Below are 13,946 nucleotides of genomic sequence, written 5' to 3'. Positions count from 1 at the left end.
ATCAGATCTGGTGAGATTTATTCACTACCACAAGAACAGTATGGGGGAAACTGCCTCCATGATTCAATTATCTCCCACTGGGTCCCTCCCACAGCACGCGGGAATTATGGGAGCTTCAATACAAGATTTGGGTGGGGACACAGCAGAACCATTTCAGAAGACATAAAGGCTTCTCTCAGCTGGAGGATCCTTCACACTAAAGTTTCCTGGAACAGGCACCACCGAATCCTGGATTCATCTATAGCAGGAACAGGTAAGGGATCAGAGAACAATGATCCCTTACCCCATTACAAAATGTTTATATTTTAAATGTCTCTTTTACTTTCTTGCTAAGTACATGGTAAAACCTAGTGAAAGCAACATTAGGCAAGCCCAAGTCCTTATTTTTGTTGATTTTTTCACCCAGACCAATATTTGGGGTCTGCTCTAGTTCACAGATTGGTCTCATTTTGAACTCATGTTGATAAATCTCCAATAAACACTCTTCATGGCCTGGAAATTCTTAGAGGCTTTTCAGGTAAGCCCGCTCTACCAGCTCTTATCAAAGTGACCACTCTCTTGCGTGTTACCAAATATGTTGGATATTTGTATCCTGATTTTACACCACCTTTTAGTAGCATTTTGTGCACTTCACTATCTCATCTTTTATTTTTTACTACAAGAATATGTATTCATTGTAACAACTTTATTGAGATATAATTTACATACCATGCAAATAATTCATTTAAAGTATACAATGTGGTGGTTTTTAACACAATCTGTTTTGGAATATTTCATCACCCCAGAAAGAAACCTGTACCCACTACCCATCACTCTCTAATCCCCCCAGCCCTCCTTCCAGCCCTAAGCAACCAGTAATCCACTTTCTGTCTCTAGAGATTTATCTATTCTGGATATTTCATATAAATTGAATTATATATCATGTGATCTTTTATGACTGGCTTCTTTCACAGAGTATGTTTGCAAAGTTCAGCCATGTTGTAGCATATATCAGTATTCCATTCCTTTTTATTGCCAAATAATATTTCACTGTATAGATCTACCACATTTTGCTTATCTATTAATCACATGGTGGGCATTTGGGTTATTTCCAGCTTTTAGCTATTATGAACAATGCTGCTGTGGTCATTCATGTACAAGTTGTTGTGTGGACATATGTTTCATTTCTTTTGGGTATATGCCTATGAGTAGAAGTGCTGGGTCATGTGTTAACTCTGTGTTTAACCTTTTGAGGAACTGCCAGACTGTTTTTCAAAGTGACTAAACCATTCTTACATTCCCATCAGCAATGAATAAAAGTTCTAATTTCTCCGCATTCTCATCAACACTTATTATATCTGTTTTTTAAAAAAAATTACAGCCATCCTAGTGGGTGTGAAGTGGTTGTGGTTTTCACTGGCATTTTTCTGATGACTAATGAGGTTGAACATCCTTTCATGTATGTACAGGTTATTTTTATATCTACGTTGGAAAATGTGTATTTAGATCCTTTGCCCATTTTTTTTAAATGGTTGACTTGGTGTTTTTTTTTTAATTAGTGAGTTGTGTTATTTATATATTCTAGACACAAGTCCCTTATCAGATATATGATTTGCAAATATATTCTTCAAGTCTTTTGGTTGTTTTTCCACTTTCTTGATGATATCTTTTGAAGCACATGTTTTCATTTTTGAAGTTCCATTTTTTTTTCCTTTTGTTGTTTGTGCATTTGGTATTGTATTTAATAAAACATTGCCTAATCCAGAGTCTCAAAGATTTACCCCTATGTTTTCTTCTAAGATTTTTACAGTTTTAACTCTCACATTTAGGTGTTTGGTCCATTTTGAGTTAATACTTGCATATGATGTGAGGAAGGGTCCAACTGTTTTCTTTTGCATGTAGATATCCAGTTGTTCATGCACCATTTGTTAAAAAAAATTCTATTCTGTTGATTGTTTTGGCAACCTTGCTAAAAATCAATTGACCATAAATGTGAGGGGTTATTTCTGTGTTCTCAATTCTCTTCTATTGATTTATATGTCTATTTTTATGCAGCACCACACATCCTCTTCTTGAAACATTCTTCTCGTGGCTTCCAGACCACAAAACTTTTCTGGGTTTTTTCCAATCTTTCCATCTCCTGTGTAGTTTCACCTACTTGTTGCAGCCATATCCCTGAGCTCTAAATTTGTCTATCTGACTGCTTCTGCTGCATCTCCATTTAAATGTCTCATTTAAGGCATTTCATAGCTTACATGTCCAAAACTAAACTTTTGCTTATCTAAGATAGCAAAATATTCTTATTCAAGTCTTCCCATGAAAATGGCTTTTCATCCACCCAACCTAGCTAGAAACTTGAAAATCACTTTTGTCTCCATTTCCTAACATCATCTGTATCAATTGGGATCTAGTCAAAAGACAGAAATCACACTAGTTATTTTAACAAAATGAATTTAATATAAATAATTTCAACCAGATGTTAGAGAATGCAAAAAGACAAAAAGAAAACATTAAGATATCACAAAACTATTAAATGCGGTGAAAAACTATCTGCCTTAGGTCTGGGGGAACACAGAGATAAGGTTGGAGTTATTAAGAGCTTGGGATTATGAGACACCTGGAGGAAATATTCCATAAAGCAGGACTTAGACCTCTAAGGAGGACTCTCCAGCCAGCCATTGCTCCTGTCTCAGGATGGGTTTGGAATGGGAGTGAAGCTGAACCTGGCAATATTAGGAAACGTGCAAACTGAAATCTACTGTCACTGCCAAGGTGTATTAGTATCATCTTTGCTAGAACCTTGCCAACAGGAACTGGAAGCAAAAAGGAAAGAGCAGGTCTCTTCCTATGATGCCTCTAGCCTTTCAGTGTCCCTTAGTGTCTTCCTTCAGCAGAGCTTAGCAGGTTGGCAGCTGATAATGCAGAAATTTTGTGATATAGAGTCTCCATCTCAGCATCCAGAAGAAATGGGTGTGGAAGGACAGCTTTGAAGCTGAGAAGCAGTAACTTAGTAACCAGCTCAGTCCATCCTTTTGATTACTCAGCACCCACACTTCCTGTTGTTTCTGCCTGAACGCTCTGGACCCTACCTGCCTCTCTAGCCTCAATCCCTAACTCACAGTATGTTGACCATTTTAACATTCTTTCAGATCCCCAAATCCCCAAAATGATTTCTGGCCTTAGGATTATCACATTTCACCTGGACCACTCTCTACCCCATATCCATACCAGTTCTTTGCCTGACTGGCTCAAGTCTCAGTTAAACTATCTCTTCCACAGAGCGGGCATCCTTAACCATGCAATTAAAGAAGCAACTGACTCTTGCGTATAACAATTTTTCTTTTCCATCATTGTATTTATATATTCATTGTATGTTTATTCATGTGACAATTTTTTATGTCTGTCTCCATCAATAGAATATGAGCCCAATATTTACCTTGTTTATCACTTTATATATAACATCCATCATAGCACCTGATATTTCGTAATGCTGAATAAATATATGTTGAATGGATGCCACTGAACCAACCCACTGTGTTGTCAGGGGTACCATATTCATCGGCAAAAGAGATCCTTTTTGTTTTGGGCAAGTGTTAAGTCAAGAAGTGGGGGTGAACATTTAAAAAACCTAGTGGAGAGAATATTTTTCTTGCCCTAATTGTAACCATGGTGCACCCAGACCTGAGATGCATTTAAAAACTTTTTTAGTTAAAAAAAGAAATATTTCAAGAAACAGGATCATAGTCATCTGGAAAATAAAAACAGAAAATGGGTATTTGGAAGAACTGGAAAATAGGCAAAAGTAGTTCAGATTATGAATACTTTGAAGGCCAAGCACAGGATACATAGCTGTTTGATTTCCCCTGAAAACTCAGCAAAAAGGATGAGCTTCTGTTGCAGTAGCAGTGGTCTAGTTTTACCAACAGGAAGAAATTCCAATAAAAGTCATGTGTCATTTGAATAGATCAACAACAGGCAGGTAACACGTGTATTCAGTAGAAGAAAGGGGATGTTTGGGACTTGAAAGTGGAAGAGAGGAATAAGGAAACAGTGTCTTTCAAATTGACTTAGAATTTCCTCTTTTCTGTGTTCATGTTTTTCACTAGCTGTTCCCAAGTGTCCTCAAACAAGTCATTTTTCACTGCAAGGATAAGTCTCAGCCAATACCTTTCACCAGATAACATGGAAGATTCCTAACTTATAGTAGGGGCCAGCATCATGGGCATGCAACCCATGTAGTCACAAAGAGCCCTGTGCCCAGAAGGGCAACACACTTGATATGAGGTTCTGCTGTTGCCATCATGAAATTCATCGATTTCTGATTAAGAGATCCTGCATGTTTATTTTGGACTAGACTCTGCAAATGGTGTAGCTAGTCTTACTCATAGTCTAAGTTCTGAGCCATATTATGCTAAAAGAATTTCCACATATAAGTCCTTCCCAACCCTGGGCTTCATTTGATAACATTATTTTATTAATATGAGTTTAGAAGGTACTATGTCCAATCACCCTTCCCAGTCCCTGAGATTCCCTCCCCTGCCCTTGATGACATGCACCATTTCTGCTACATAATAAGCATGGGTGGGAATTCACTATAATTTGAATTTCCCAAAATAAAGATCACAAATTAATAAATCTGCTAAAGATGATCTTCTACATAACTAAATGACTTTTGTGCAAGAGGACATTTAAAAATATATTCCCCGAGTGTAAATTGCCTCCCTCCTTTCTCTGCTACCTCAGATCCCTGACCTCACACCAACTAGAAATACAGTGGAAATTATCAGTACAGCATTATTAATTCTAGTTTTCCACTAAAAGACCTGTATTGTTAAAACAAGACTTTATACATGAAGCATTTTGTAGTTCTGTGAGTGCTTTCACATACTTTGCATCATTTGACCATCACAACAGCTGTGTGGTAAGCAGAGTGGATCTTATAATTCCATGTAGTAACAGTGTCAAGGGCAAATACAAGGAGATGGCAACTCAGGGCCAAGTCTAGCCTAGACCACTTCCTTGGTTGTAAAATGAAGATGAAATGTGATCATATGTGTGAAACTCCTAGTACAGTGCCCAGCGTGGAATACATAGGCGTTTTTGCTGTTGTGTGCATGCCACCCTGGAGAAATTGAGGACAAACATGGTCCTGATTACAGTCCCATCCACTCACCACCATCCGTCTCCAGCAGTTCCCACAAGCATCCTGCTTTCTCATGGCCCCTTGACTTTCCACCTGCTGCTCTGTCCAAAATTGCTGCTGCCCATTTTCCATCTGGTTAACTCCCACTTACTGTTAAAGACTTATCTCATGTGGCCCTTTTTCTAAGGCTTTCCCCTCTCAGCTCTTCTCCAGGCTGTGTTAGGTGATCCTTCCTGGGACTCTCGTCTCCCTCTCCTAGGTATGGCTGCACCATGTTGTGCTATAGCTGCCTGTTCCCAAGTTTGTCTCCTCTGTTGCCAATACTTACCTTTAGGTCAGGTAATCTCTGTTTTGCAGTTCTTGAGTAGATGTTCAATCAATATTCTTTCCTTAAATGAATGAATACATAAATGAATAAAAGAAGGTAGGAAGGAAGCAATTAATTTGCTTTTTGTGTGTGCCCCTTGTAACATAACTGAGATGCCAACAGCTTTTCCACTATCCTGGAGATAAGCCAGCACTCTGTTTTAAAGTGGAAAGCCGCAGGGCATGATTTCCCTCAAGGAAAGCATTTCTTGAGTTTCCAGGGATCTAGCCTGTGGCCACAGGTTTAGAAATGATAGACAGCTGAATCTGAGTTGGGGGAAGGAGCATCACTTGATTGCAAAGATCATTTTTCTTGGCACTAGTCAAAGAAGAGGACAGAGACATCTGCATGTCCCAATGACATCACTTGGCCCTGCCTTGCACAATAGAGGAAAAAAGCTGTCAGGGCAAATTTCCAGTTTATCTAGACATAGCTGGGCCAAGGCCAAGATTTTCCACCCCTCTCCCTACCCCTACTGCTCCCAACACCGAAAATGGCCTTTGGAGCATTGAATAAAACTGCTGGGAAAGAGCCAAGCTCTTCATCATGAGTTCAAGGTGGTGTCATCCTGTACCCCTCACCCTTCTGTGCTTCCACTCGCCACCCCCAACTTCCACCCAAGAAGCCACTCCCTGAATTTGAAGATTAGCATTACTCCACATTTTTTATACTTCAGCTATATATGCATATATCCTTAAAACTGTAGAGCTTTGTTTAACATTTCTTAAACTTTATATATGTTTTATCATGTTGTACACACTCACCTTAACTTACGAGTGTCTTCTCAATATTACATTGTGAAATTTACCCATATGAATATTTGTAGCTCTGCTTCATTCATTCCCTTGGGTGACTCTCAGGTCCCCAGGGTGGGTGTCAAATGTGACAGAAGCTAGTCAGAAATGTGCTCTGTGTGGTATGTGAGGCTGGTGGAAGGGCATGAAGGGGCACACCACTCTCAGCTCTTAGCCTGCTCTCGTCTTGGGGTAAACGTGTATCCGGGGAGGATCTGTGATCTGCTTCATCACATGGAGACTGGGCTGATCTCATTTCCTGAGCTTTGTTCCCCTCTTGAGTGATTCTACAATCAGACAGTATATTGTCACCAAAACAACGCTGGGCTGGAAGTCAGAAACCTAGATTCTTGTCCCAGTTCTGAAATAAGAACCCACGTGACCTCTGGTAAGTTATTTTACCTTAGCAAGCCTCAGTTTCCATGTGGAGTATAAGTTGGTTTTCAGAAGCCTTACAAGTCACAGAGTACCCATGCGGCACATTTCTAGGGTGGCCTGCCGTGAAGTTGCCAAACTTTGTACGGAAGGACCCTGCGGTGGTCTCTGCAACCCCACTTCCCACCTAAAGATAACCACGCAGATTACCTAACTTTCCTAAGCCTCCCTTACCTCCTCCCCACAAGTTGAGAAAATAATGATGAAGTTATAAAATGCATGTAGGGTGGTCACGGTGGCTCACGCCTGTAATCCCAGCACTTTGGGAGACTAAGGCTGGCGGATCACGAGGTCAGGAGATAGAGCCCATCCTGGCTAACACGGTGAAACCCTGTCTCTACTAAAAATACAAAAAATTAGCCGGGCATGGTGGCAGGCGCCTGTAGTCCCAGCTACTCGGGAGGCTGAGGCAGGAGAATGGCATGAACCCAGGAGGTGGAGCTTGCAGTGAGCCGAGAGAGATTTCACCACAGCACCCCAGCCTGGGTGGCAGAGCGAGACTCCGTCTCAAAAAAAAGTAAATAAATAAATAAAATGCATGTAAAGTGCTGAGCACAAGGCTGGCACATAAAAAGTGATAAATGTTAGTTAATAGTATCAGCATTTTCCTGAAGATAATATTTTCCCTTTTTTGCATAATCTCTGTCCTCCTAAAAATATGCATCCCCCATACCTATTCCTATAAGTCTTTGGAGGGTATTTTGTCTTCTCCTGTAACTGCCACTGATCATGCCCCTACACCCAACCATGTCACCACAAGGACACAGAGGCCACGGCACTGGTGCTGTGCTGCCTTTGACCACCATAGCCAGCCTCCAAGTCTGGAGCACCAATGCTTCTTTAATACTTTTCCCAAAAATCCCAGACTTTGTTCCATTTCCCAAAAGTAAAAAAGTCAAAGCAAAGAAGGAAACCTCTCAAAGTCATTCTTGCCTTATTTTGGTTGCTGATTTTGATCATTGTTGTTTATTTTCAATCCCTTTTCTTCTGAGCACTCATGGAATATAGGCTGGGAAACAAGTCTAACAGAACTTTGCCTCTCTCTCTCCCAACAGTCAAGGGTAGTTTTGTCTCTTGAGCGTATTTCTGAGATCTAGGTCATATCTATGTACCTTATGCTCATCTCTGCAAATAGGCTGTTGCCCAAGAAACTTTTTGGTTCCTCAGAAACTCCTGGTCACCAGCCGGGCATGGTGGCTCACGCCTGTAATCCCAGCACTTTGGGAGGCCGAGGCGGGTGGATCACGAGATCATGAGATCGAGACCATCCTGGCTAACATGGTGAAACCCCGTCTCCACTAAAAATACAAAAAATTGCCAGGTGTGGTGGCGGGCGCCTGTAGTCCCAGCTGCTTGGGAGGCTGAGACAGGAGAATGGCGTGAACCCGGGAGGCGGAGCTTGCAGCGAGCCAAGATTGCGCCATTGCACTCCAGGCTGGGCGACAGAGCGAGACTCCATCTCAAGAAACAAAAACAAAAAAAAAAACTCCTGGTCGCCATGTTCGCTTTGGTTCTGTCTCTAGCTCTGCCACCCTGGGACTTCGGGAACCCTTCTGAGCTACAGTATTCCCACCTCTGCCCGTCAGTGCAGAGGCCCACCCCTCAGCACTCTGTAAAGACCCTCCCCTTCCCCTTGTTGGCCGATTTCTCAACCTCTTAATGAAGGAGTAACCATCTGGCCTCTCTTAGGGGACATCATTAGAGGGTGTCATAGAAAAAAAATAATTGTCCCCCAAAGATGTTATTGTAATCCCGGAACCCGTGGATATGTATTTTTTATGGCAAAAGGGTCTTTGCAGGTGTGATCAAGTTAAGGCGCTGGAGATAGGGTGATTATCCTGGATGACTGGGGCAAAGATAGGGTGATTATCCTGGATGACTGGGGTGGACCCAATGTACAAGAAGGAAGTGGGCTTTGGAGTTAGAGAAGAAGATGTAGCGGGATGAGCAGAGATGGGAGAGAGAGAGACAGAAAGGGACTTGAAGATGCTACGCTGCTGGCTTTGAAGGTGGGGAAGGCAACACGAGTCAAAGAAAGCAGGAAAAGGCAAGAAATAGATATAGATGCTCCCCCACTCCCGCAACCCAGGGTACCCAGGAGGAACACAGCCCAGACCACACCTTGATTTTAGGACTTCTGACCTCCAGAACTGACACATAGTAAATGTGTGTTGTCTTAAGCCACTACATTTGTGACTTTGTTACAGCAGCAATCCGGACCTAATATAGGTGAGTGAGCAATTTCCGTGTGAAGGATCCACTCAAGTCCTCCCAGCTCCTGAAGTCTTTTAGTCCCCTCTTCTGCCTTAACGTGAGGCACTCTGGAGTCTCAGAGTCCTTGAGTCTGGTCAGCTACTTCCTGAGGGCAAGCTTCAGCCAACCTTCCCAGAAAACGTTTAGAATCACTCTCTCTTATTTGAGCTGGTACATTGAATCCAGAATCTCTGGTAAGTGCCCCTAATTTGAGAAATTCAGCCTCACCTAAAATTGTGTTCCTTTCTTCCTGGTTTATGACCTTAAAAATTCATTCTCACCTATGCTTCTCTGGTTTCTGCTGGTATTCATTGGCAACATCTTGTAATTCATTGAGTCTGTAAGCATTCTCCTCCCAGGTAAGACTGTATTTACCCCCTGAGCCTTGCTGGGATATGGCTCCGGAGTTATGAGGGATAGAGAAATCAAGAGTCTGGAGGCAATGAGAGAATGGTCCTGTGTGAGAAGCGTGATCCCTGTTAGAAATCACCCAGGTGAGATGTTTGCATTAAGCCTTAGGGGAGGAGGGCTTGCTTCTGTGGGCGACAAAGCCTCTTTGGGGTTTGAATCTGCCCAAACATCCTCTTTCCAATCCTCTCTTTCCCAGAACTGTCCTATTTTCACACACACACACACACACACACACACACACACACACACGAGAATGGGAAGGCTGGAAAGGCAGAACCTGTGCTGTAATTCAGCAGCCCACGAGGACAGACCATGCCTGATTGCTAGCTGCATCAGCCCCATGCCTACAAGACATGAGCACACGCAGGGAAGTGCTGTGGTCCCCTGCCTGTTTCTTTAAAAGAAAATCTCAACCCTGAGCTCATCATATTATTTTAAATTAAGCTTTCTGGCACAGTTAAAAACAGGTAACTCATATTCTGAAGGTAAAATATCCTTGTTGCTTTCACACTTAATCTGATAAGATTGACAATCCAGATTGCCCATTTTCTTGACAATAGTCACACCAATTAGGGTAAAAATTTACTGGCAAAGAACAGACTTCACTCTGGCTAGTTTACATAAGAAGAGATTCTTATCACAGGCTAGTAAACACCTTCCAGAATCATTGCGAACGCTGCAGAAACAAACTCTGGGCTGTGCTTTTAGGAATAACATTCAAATTATACTGCAGTCTCTGGCAGACAAGAGAGTGGTTGCTTTTGCCACAATCGGGCACGGGGAATATGCTGCTTGAGGGATGAACCTGTCTCTGCACACAAGGGTCCCTGTGCCAAGCCGGCTCACTAGGATCCGTTTCAATGGAAAGGAGGTGTGTTGCCCACCTCAAATCCAAGTTCTGAGCAAATGTTTCTGCTCGCAGAACCTAAATCACATCCCAAACTCCAACTGCAAGGGAATCTAGGAGATGTCATTTTTAATATTCCAGCCTCTACTCCAAGAAGGCAGTTGAAACCAATCCGCAGTGTCTGCCCACTCCTGTGGGGATTCCTCAAGGAAGTATCACCAAGGGACTATCTGGAAAATCATGCAGTGAGGGTAATCCAAGCCCAACAGCTGCATTCGTGAGCTCTGGACATGCCAGAGACTTCTTGGCAGATGAGCTGGGAGTCAGAGCCTTGAGAAGAATGCAGGACCAGTTGTTTGGCAAGTGGGGGAGGCAATTCAAACTCAGCTCAGATGTGATGCGGATCAGGAATTTGAACTTCGAATTGTGCTCCATTGTTACCTTTTTGTGTGTTGGATTTTTCTTCATAGTTACTTTTATCTTATTGTTTAAAGTTCTCCTATTTTATTTCAGAAATGGAGAAAAGAGATTTCTACACCATAGTCAAGGTCTCTAATGGGAGAACTAACTAGTGAGAGAGGAATTATTCCCACCAGAGGGGAATTCCCTCTGACAAGCTTCTCAATTTACAAATTCTCAGCTTATGTTGAATTTGGCAAACGAGAGCCGTATACGCATTGTTTTTATTTTGGAATTTGGATCTATACAATTAACTAAGTGAAAGCTAGTATGCTATATGAATGCTAATTAATTGCTCCTCTTTTAAATAACAACAATTAAGACATTGTTAGCTGTACTGGTTTGCATACGCAAATTGTTTGTCTTTGCTACTGGAGAAACTCACTGATCACAGCTGCATGAAAAATGTCTGGTCTACGAAACTTCCATCCATCTTCACATGATAATGCTTAGTTATGCACAATTAATTAACACTTGTAGATCGAGGGATTTTACTCTTATTTATGTCTACCTTTAACTCCTAGAATTGTGTACAATTACTTCCTGAGAAAACTTGTGCAGAATAATCACTTAACATGAAATAAAGTAATAAAACATTGAAACTGGGATGTGCATATGTGAATGAGTCTAGGATTGGGTGAGTTTCTGACAAATTGAGCATATGGAGCCTTGTGATTGATACAAAAGTAGCCATCTCTGAGAAGCCCCAAGCAGCTCGTGTTTGCACAGATTCTCTAGTGATTAAGACTGTTCTTATTTTCTCTACGCCTTTTTCCAGTTTCCCATAAGCATTTTTAAACTATGCACTGTTTTTCTACACTGAAATCATCAAGTCACCTCCAAATCTTAAAACCAAGCAGAGAAAGGCCATTATTTAATCATAGCAGTTATGGGGTGCAGAAGCAGTCTTCACATTTCCTACACCCCATGCAGCCAGAAATCATTTCCTCCCACTGTAAACCCACCAGATTTTTTTTCAACTCACAGGAAGAAACAATGTTTTGGTCTCACTTATTTGCAGGTATATTGGAGGTTTGTATATCTTAAAAGAGAAACTGCCTCTAAGCCCCCAAACCCAAACCAAGGTTAAAAAATGCCCCCTTTTTCCTATTTGGCCTGGAAGCCAAATAATGCTTTCAAAGTAAACCTGGGCATTTTTAAAAACCAATGAGGATAATTCAGAATAAATAAATAAATAAATAAATATTCAAGTTTTCTCTCAATTTTGCAGATCTGGCCACACATCACATCAGCCTCAGGGTCTTCAACATTTTGTGACTGCCACGAGCTTTCCCCAGAACGATAAGATCAACACAGGTGGCTGAATATATCTCCGTCTCTAATTAAAGGCTTCCTTCTGTGCTGTGCTATTGATTAACTTGTAATCTACTGGCAGGTCTTCTTATGCTAGTTACCAAATACACAGTTCCAGGGACGAATTCTCTTTGAAACACCTCGTTGATGAGTATTTAAAGCAGGGATCCCTAACCTCTGGCCTACAGACATGTAGCATTCCATGGCCTGGTAGAAACCAGGCTTCACAGCAGAAGGTGAGTGGCGGGCCAGCAAGCCAAACTTCATCTGTGTTCACAGCTGCTCTCCGTGGCCCACATTACCATCTGAGCTTCGCCCCCATCAGATCAGTGATGGCATTAGATTCTCACAGGAGCATGAACACTATTGTGAACTGCGTGTGCGAAGGATCTGGGTTGCAAACTTCTTATGAGAATCTAAGGCCTGATGATCTGTCACTGTCTCCCATCACCCCCAGATGGGGCTGTCTAGTTGCAGGAAAACAAGCTCAGGGCTCCCACTGATTCTACTTTATGGTGAGTCGTATAATTATTTTATTATATATTACAATGTAATAACAATAGAAATAAAGTGCATAATAAATGTAATGCACTTGGATCATCCTGAAACCATCCCTGTCTCCACCCCATCCATGGAAAAATTATCTTCCATGAAACCAGTCCCTGGTGCTGAAACGGTTGGGGACCACTAATTTAAAGGACACGCCATCATGCATCTCAACTACTATTTTTGAGGACAGATGTTAGTTATCCTGAATAATCAATTTTGTTATTCATCTGTTTCTCTTTTATATTTCTCACAGATATGATTTATCAACTGGATAATTTCTCTGAGTAATCAAGAAATTAGTAGCCTACGCTTGTAGTATGTGTTAACTGGGGAAATAAAGATTCCAAGGATAAAGAGAGTAAATTGATATACATCTAATCAATGGATGTAACACCAATTTAAATGTTTAATCAATTCTCACAAACTCTTCAAACCCCTTGAGATGCTCTGTGTTCTCAGGTGGCTGCCATGCAGAGCCTGCGAATCCAGCAGGGGACTCTTAAGGCACCAGCAGCCTCCTTGTGAATGGCACCTGTCCCCCTAGCAAGACCACCTCCCTGGCCTGGCTTCATTACCTGGTCCTATAAAGACGGCAATGTTTCACTACCTTCCCAGAATTAGTGCTGACTCCCTTGAGTACCCAAACAGGAAATCCACAAGTTTTAAAGTACCCGTTCAATCAACCATGCTTGGTAACTTTCACATAGGCTTGTGCAAGAACTTGCTCCAGTACTGTTTTTAATCATCTCTTCTGGAGCTGGCAAATTGTTTGCTTAATTTTGCATATGCCAACTCCAACGAGCTCATAATAGCTCCCAGGAGCACTGCATTGAGAAGGATTCTGAGATCCTATATGAGCTTAATGGGAAAGCACATTGTGTCAGGCAGCATTTATGCTCCATCAGTCTTGCTCCAGCCACTGCTGTAGGAACCACCTGTGCACAAGTGAACCTCACAACACCTCACTTCAGCTTCCTGCTGTCTCTTTTGCCTTCTATCTGGGGGCAGTCCTGCCCCTGTGGTGAGGAATCTCTGTAGGAACCAGCCCAGCCATGCTGCCAGTGGGCTAATTGCTGGGGCAGCCCTTGACCAGTGGGCTGAGAGCCAACAGGGAAATACTCCATTTCTGTGTCTTGGGTGGACAGTGCTGAGGAACATCCTACACCATTCCTCAGATTGCCCTTGATATGGTTTGGCTCTGTGTCCCCACCCAAATCTCATCTTGAACTGTAGCTCCCATAATTCCCACGTGTTGTGGGAGGGACCCAGTGGGAGATAATTGAATCATGGTAGTGAATAAGTCTCATAGGATCTGACGGTTTTATAAGGGGCTTCCCTTTTTGTTTGGCTCTCATTCTCTCTTGTCTGCTGCCATGTAAGACATGCCTTTTGCCC

General features: G+C 42.1%; 1 long non-coding RNA gene across 6 annotated transcripts in view; it reads right to left on the bottom strand.

The window, feature by feature from the left end:
• The window catches only part of LOC747326 (uncharacterized), a 47,160-nt gene that overhangs the window by 13,889 nt on the left and 19,325 nt on the right, over nucleotides 1-13,946 (bottom strand). For all 6 annotated transcript variants that reach the window (XR_008537662.2, XR_001721208.4, XR_001721207.4 and 3 more), the window contains one exon: nucleotides 5,451-5,511. This is a non-coding gene — a long non-coding RNA (uncharacterized LOC747326). The remainder of the gene's footprint in view (nucleotides 1-5,450; nucleotides 5,512-13,946) is intronic.

This window comes from Pan troglodytes, chromosome 8 (assembly GCF_028858775.2).
Source record: "Pan troglodytes isolate AG18354 chromosome 8, NHGRI_mPanTro3-v2.0_pri, whole genome shotgun sequence".
Lineage (NCBI taxonomy): Eukaryota > Metazoa > Chordata > Mammalia > Primates > Hominidae > Pan > Pan troglodytes.
This window is presented reverse-complemented; position numbering and strand designations above follow the sequence as displayed.